General features: G+C 50.0%; 1 protein-coding gene across 3 annotated transcripts in view; it reads right to left on the minus strand.

Moving 5' to 3' along the window:
• ELMO1 (engulfment and cell motility 1) overlaps positions 1 to 6833 on the minus strand; it is a 311400-nt gene extending 304567 nt beyond the window's left edge. Inside the window, exons 1-2 of one of the 3 annotated variants that reach the window (XM_055706867.1) lie at positions 6292 to 6833; positions 5194 to 5264 (exon numbers count right to left, since the gene is read on the minus strand). The gene's annotated coding sequence lies outside the window, so the exon portion shown is untranslated. Of the gene's footprint in view, positions 1 to 5193; positions 5265 to 5752; positions 6019 to 6291 lie in introns of those variants that run through there. The other 2 variants (XM_055706868.1, XM_055706866.1) reach the window with 2 other exon arrangements.
• Positions 6834 to 7330: the final 497 nt, after the last annotated feature.

The following is a 7330-nucleotide window of genomic DNA, read 5'->3' on the forward strand; positions in this document are numbered from 1 at the left end:
CAAACACCAGAATTCATGCATGTGTTAAGAATACAGGAGTAGTTAGCTAAGACAGTTCTGTATCCATGGAATAAAGTGCTAAAGCAATCACATTTTTTAGAAGTTTACTGAAATACTGGTTTTGCCAAACTCCATCAAAACATAGCAAAAATTATTTTAACTATCATTTTAAAAAAAAAATTAAAATCATTCACCTATTTTCACAACATTTATGTGTCTCCAATGATTACATAAAAGATCAAGTCAGCATCAGAAGAAACTGAGAGGGGCTTCAAGTCAGCAAACAAATACACTAAGTATACTTCTTACTCGCAGCATGTGCACAATCACAGGAAACAACTACATGCTTAATTTTGCAGAATTTTCTAACAGGGTAAATTAGGAGCCCTGCCTCTTTCAATTCTTACTATCAAGCTGACAACAAGCTAAAAGAAAAACACCTCTGATAGCACCAGCCATCTAGCCCCAGGAACCGTGCACAGAATTTCAGCTGAAGGAGGAAGATTGGCACCCTGAGAGCATTATTTGAGCCCGTTGTCATGCCCTGCATATCCTTCCTTTTGTCCAGCTTCAAAGTGTTGGATGCATTTAACCTGCAGGTTGTCAGCCTCAGACGTTAAGGGAAAAGAGGTCCACGTGGAGCATTTTGTCTGTGTTCACACACACACACACACACTGATTTTTAAAAAGCTCTGGGAAATTGGATCATCTTCAAGCAAGCATGCTCTGCTGTATTAAAGAATGGGAGTTTAAAGCCATCACACCTCCAGAACCTGAAGACCTCAGCAGCAGTGACCCAGCCTCCCTTTCAGCTGAAGCAAGCTCAACAAAAGGCTGGATTATCGAACATGTATTCATGCAGCTGATAAAAAAAATTACTGAGTCGCTGATGATGCAATATTTCAGGGACAGTTTTACACTTCATATGCCCCCCATAAATTTGGACTGTCCAACACTTTGAGCTAGAGACTTTGAAAGAGCATAGGTGATCCCCATTGCAGTCCACAGCTTCTCTTGCAAATCATAAATAAAATTATTTGAGTAATAATCTAAGGGATGCCTGGGAAAGAATTTAAGGACTGGACAAAGTCAGTGAAACCATGAGAGCTGGGATAAAGTAAATACACCAAAGACCAAAGAATAAGGTACCAATGTATAGGTGGCAAACACACAAGAAGAAATTATGAGGAGAGTTTAATTTTGAGAAATAAAAACCAGAAGGAAAGCAGAAGCAAAAGCCGAGAAAACACACAAAGCTAGGACACAGCTATCATTTTCTAACAGATCTGTTTGGGAACAATTTGTTTTCTTATCCCACCCCGCCCCCCTCCAACCCCAGCCTCTTTCCTGAAGATGATGTTTCACAAACACTTTAAATCAACTGAAGTCCATCTGAAAGGGGAAATCTTCTCCCTTAGCACTGACCGGTAGTTCCCGCTCCCTCCTTTGCACTAGTGCTAGCTCCTGTGAATTCTGCAGTGGGATCTGACCGTAAATGGAACACAGCAGAAGCATCAGTAAGCAGACTTACGTCCTCAGAAGCAGCAAGAATAGGTCTCTTATAGCATCTGCATAACATCTCCAGGTAGTATATTCATATTTCTAAAGAACTCCAAAGGCTGCTCACTAGAAACATACCAAAGTGAGTTCATTTATACATAAACTAAAACACTTCTCTAAGGGGACCCCTACCAGCAGTGGCTTTAAGTCTTCACAGTGCAAGTTAGAGCTGAATGGAAAAATGGCTTGTGCATTACTTCCACGCTCTCACAACTAACTTCTCCCTCCTAGCAGCCATCAAAAACAAGCTTACTGCAGTCAAATCAAGTACTTACAATGGAAACCTGCCACTAGGAGAAATGTATCAATGAATTTTCAAGTGTTTGCCAACAAGCACCAGGTGAATCACTGTTCACCTTGCTCTTAAGTGCAAGGACACACTTTACACACCAATCCACTCGGCAGCTTGAGAAACTAGTAGCTTACCAATGGGTACCACACATGTGGCACCAGCTACTTAGTATCTGCCCATAACAAAGAAGTTTACCTCTGTCAGGTCTCTAATGGAGAAAAGAAGAAACATCTTAGCTATCCCCTGTGGCATAGACTTCTCATTAATACTCCTCTTCAATGTTAACAGTGATCAGAAAACTGAGGAAAACTAGCAGAGAAGTTGTGACATTATCCTTCAATCTCTCACTTGCAATAATGAAAGATCACACCACAAAACCAAATCCTTGCAAATAACTTGATGTAAAAATACTGACTGAAGGACAGCTTCACAATTTTCTGATTATTCTTCCATTCATCTCTGCAATGCCATATGTATGCAGTTTATTTTATGTTAAGTGTCACGTACATATTATCACCTCTTATGATCCGTACTATCAAATGCCTGCCAACACACTGGCTTCTGCCAATTGCTTTTAGTTTCTCTTTCTCCCCTTTTCCAGTGTTATATTTGGAGAAAGGCAAAAACAGAAAAGAAAAAAAAAAAAGGTAACTGACTCCAGTAGAAGGAAAATTATCTAAAATCCTTTAAACAGTTGCTCTGTTAAATTGACACAAGTTTAACAACGTGTACTTGGCACATTCCTCTTGCCACAAATACAAGAACCTTTTTCAAAAAAACTCATTCGGAGCAGGGAAATCTTTTAAAGATACAGCACAGGCCTTACTGAATGGTGGTTTGATGGCTGTTACAAAGCCATTTCTAGTTCCAAGTGTTCAAACCACAAAGACTTCATAACCATAAACCCCCTTTTCTGAAATCTCCTTTTTAACAGGACAATGACTGAACAGGGGAGACAAACTCAACCAACTTATTCTCCCTCAAAGTTCTGGCTCCAGGACAGTGCAAGGATACAGCAGAGGAGAAAGTCTACGAGACCCAGGTATAACTGTGCAGAGAAATAAAGCAGAAAAGGCAAGAGCACTTTTCCTTGCTCCCAAGGTGTATGATGTTTTCTAGCCCCCAGGGCTGCCAAAATCCCATCACCTTCTACAAACTTTTTTTTTTTTTTAATACAACATACTGCACATTCACACCACAGCACGACGAAGACAGCTTCTAAACTGGAGAGATCATTTACTTCAAGGAAACTGAAAATCAAGGGATAGCAGAGTCACAACTGAAAACAATTGTACTTGATGGCCACACCTAAGCCCCAAGCAAATTCCTATCTGAGAATCACAGAATTGGGAATGTTGTGGTTGGCAACATATCAAAAAAGGCTGCTGTCATTAGACCAGGAGGACACTGCACATTAGTGTGCAGGTGCACTGGCAGAGATCTATGGAAACCTTTTCCTAGTTACAGATAAATCTATAGACATCAGTTTCTCACTCCATCACATACTGAACCCACCCAGAGTATCACAAGAAGAAAGCCACACGCCTTATGTGCAAACATGAGACCTCTGCTCCCTATGTATCAACATGGAATACACAAGATCATAGTCCCAGTACCACTTTGTAGGCTAAACACTGTGAGAAAGTGCATCTAGGAGCCCAAACCTTAAAATCAAAAAGAGACTTCTACTAGGTAGCAAAAACAAAGAGCGGAAGGAAGGGTGGAGCACCACATTACTCTTGATCCGCAATTCGCTGCAGGACAGCATCGCTGTCAGGAAGTGCCATGCACACAGCTGCGTTTCAGCAACAGTTACACCTTTATGCAGCCTAAGTTTTTTTTCTGAATACTAGCCTGAAGGGGCATAAAAAAAAAAAAAAAAATCACTTCTTAGGACCGTGAATACAATACATTGCACCCAAACAGTGAGGAAACAGAAGTGCTTGCTTTTAAGAACACACATAGTCAGGTTATATAATAACGAATACTGAACTGCAGGTACCTTCAGTGACCACATAAGACAACTTACAGAATAAATAGGTAGGAATTTTTCCTATCCCTTCATCAAAATCCATCTGAATTGTACAACTATTAAGTTTTTCCTGGCATATGGAAAATATAAGGAAAAATATCAAAATGTTAAGTGTAGAAATCAGTCCTCTTTCCCCCCCCCCCCCCTTCCCCATTCTTCATTTAAAAAAATTCTCAATGACACACATAGCAAAGTTTCAAGCTACAGGGAAGACAAGTGTGTTACACTGCACAGTGAATTTCAAACAGATGACAAAAAGAGACAAAAGAAAGTTAACTACCCCCGCACTCTCCCTGAGTGAACAAACTGGGAATCAGGTACACCTCTAGACTGGTCAAATCATGCACTCAGATCCACAGACTGCACTGACAGCATCTTTCAATAATTTCCCTTTCATGTCATGTTGATGTTTTAGCCATACTAATCTTCATTTTCTCTGACCAGTGAGTTTTTGAGAGTTGCTGCAGTACTTTTAACAGCTTTATGGCACGTGCATTGTTAGGAAAACATCCATTAACACACAAGAGGGATTTTACCAGTAAACTGTCACCACTGTCCTTCCTCCTCCTTATCTAGTTACCGGTCATCAGATTGGATCCTTACCACATACTTATACAGCTCAAAAAAAAAGGGGGCGGGGGGGGGGGAGTAGGGGGGGACAGGGCAGAAATCAGGAAAAGAAAATCTTCAAAGAAGGAAAGCAAGCTTGCAGCTCAAACTGGCACAACTTGATGAAAATGCATTTATATGTTTCTTTACTGTGTAATATTCTATGTAAGTCAATCAAGCAGGAACGACAGGGGAAGAACGGGACTAAAGAGAACAATGAATGATCCATAAATGCCTAAAAGATTATATAACTGAGGATGAGACGGCATGTGTGTGTGTGCACACATCTGGGGGAAAGGAGGAGAAAGAGCTAAGGGGAAGATGAGGAAAGGATGCCCTTGGTCACAGGTACAGGACTCTGCACAGTCCTTACTTAGTTTCCCCCTCTTCCCAAAAGATAAGTATTTTAACCTGGGGCAGTCAGGCAGCTGAGGGACAAAAGCAAAAGCAAACCCATCTCCTTATGAACAACACACTTGGAAGCATCCCTTGCTGAAACCGCACCGTAACCGCTGTATGGTGAAACACAGCTCACAGGCAACCATGTTTACACTAAAGCAATTAACACACGGTACATTTCCTGCATCATTATTATCATTGGCACTCGCAACGCGTTTGTTGCACATTTTGAGCCTTGGCAGGTTAAGAGATATTCTTATAAAATTCATTACAAAACGTTGCTGATTCGAAATGTACTCACTGTTATTTTTCAGGAACTCCTATATTTACTTTATACCATTCTCGGGGGAGAGCTGGACAGTTGTGTTAGTTCTGCAAGGAAAAGATATTCAAAATAAACTTCGCGAAGGCTTCGAGCCAAGCAACTTCTAAACCCATAACTTTCCGGACCCGCTACGCACTGGCTCTGCAAGGCTGCGCAGCGCGGCTTCGCACCGCCGCCACCCGCCTTGCGGAACAGCCGCTCCCTAGAAACTGACCAGCGGTCCCATCACCGCTGCGAGCGGCGGCCGAGCGACCGCGCCCCGCGTACCCCGGCCCGCCCAGCCCCCCGAGGGGCCGCGGGGCAGCCGTGCCCGGGGTGCGGCGGCCGGGTACCGGCGGCCCGCGGGGATGCACTTGCTTGGAAGTTGCGGTTCCCCCGCCGCGCGGCGGCTGCGCGCACACTTGCGGCGGTCCTGACCCCCCGCGTTAACCCGGCGCAGGTCCTGCCGCGGCCGCTGCCCCCCCGCACGCCGCCCCCCGCCCCGGCCGCCCGCCCCCGGTCCCGCCGGGTGAGGCGAGGGCCCGCCACCACTCACCCCCCGGCGCCCGGAGGTGCGCGGCTCCCGCCCGCCCGCCCGCCCGCCTCCCCTCGCCAGCGGCCTCCGACCAGCGGGCGCAGCTGGGGGCGCGCAGGGCCGCCCGGGCCGCGGGAGGGGGCGGGGGGGCGCGGAGCGGGAAGGAGGCGCCGGCGGAGGAGGAGGCGCCGGCGGAGCCGAGCCGGCGGCTGTGGCAGCAGCGGCCGCTGGCCGGCGGGGAGGGGAGGGCAGGGCGGCGGGAGGAGCCGCTGTGCGAGGCGGGCCGGGTCTCCCCCCCCCCGCCGGCTGGGGCCCCGCCGCACTGACAAGCACGAGGCTGCGCTTCCTCTTCCTCACGGCAACGGCGGCCGCTGCCTCCGGCCGCCCCCCGCCCGGCACCTCCCCCGGTGGGGGACCGGCTGCGCCGCGGGCAGGTGCGGGGCTCGCCCGGCCGCCCCGTCTCGGCCCGCTCGCCCAACGCCTCTCCCCGCGCTCCCCTTCAGCGCCGCAGCCCGCCCCGGCCCCCGCCGCTTCCCCCCGCCGCCCCGGGGCTCGCCTACCTCCCAGGGCGGGCAACGTCGCCCGCACCCCGCGGCGCAGAGCGGGGCCGCTCGGCCGCCCCCCGCCGCGGGAGCCGGGCTCCGCGCCGCCGACGCCTCGGTGCGCCGCGCTGCCCCGCGCTATCCCATCCCGGGGCTCGCACGGGCGCTCGGCGCTCCCCGCCGCCGGTCACTTCCTCTTCCTTCCTCCTGCTGGCCGGGCCGCGCCGTGCAGCCCCGGCCGGCCGCCGCCGAGGGGGTCCCGCCGCTCGGAGCACCTGCGGGCGGGGACGAGACCCGCCCGCCGCTGCCTTGCCCCCGCGCCGCCCGGCAGCGGCTCGGCCCCCTCTGCCCCCTCCTCCTGCAGCGCCCGGTGCGGGCTCCGGGGCTGCCTCCGTCCCTCCGCAATGACTGCTTATCCCTTGGCGCTGCGGGTCTTCCCGGAGAGCCGCCGCCGGGCAGCCTCCCAGCCGGCGCGCTGCGGCGTACGTGGATTTCCACTCCGAAGCCGGCCAGCCGCCGAGGGAGCGCAGCCGGGCCCGGGACGCTCCGCCTCGCGCCCCGGGTCGGGTCGGTCCCGGCCGGGAGGGGGCGGCACCGCCTGCGCTCGGCACCGGCTCCCCGCTCCCGGCTCTGCGATCCCTGGTCCCTGCTCCCAGCTCCCCGATCTCCGCCGGCGTTTCCAGCATCCTCAGGGCCCGCCGAGGCCGGCGTGGGATGAGTGCCTGACTCGTGGCTCTCGCTCGCTGGAAGAGTAAAATACCAGGTCTCTGCTTTTTGTTCTCAGTCTCCCCGAAAGAAAAGTGGTCACTAAGCTATTCTAATTTTTCTTTTTTTTTTTTTTTCCTTTCTTTTTTCTTCTTTTTTTTCTGCTTTAAATGCCTTAACTCACAGCCACTGTATGGACTACCCGCGATATGTGATGCTACAAGCCATCACCTTATGTCTTGTAACGCTGCAGGCAGGGAGGTCTTTTTTGTTTGTTGGGGTTTTTTCAGTCTTGTATGTTTCACTTTTACTTTGATAAGCACCGACCGTGCAGCCATGAAGCCTTGCTGTG

The sequence above is a fragment of the Falco cherrug genome, chromosome 4 (assembly GCF_023634085.1).
Source record: "Falco cherrug isolate bFalChe1 chromosome 4, bFalChe1.pri, whole genome shotgun sequence".
Classification (NCBI taxonomy): domain Eukaryota; kingdom Metazoa; phylum Chordata; class Aves; order Falconiformes; family Falconidae; genus Falco; species Falco cherrug.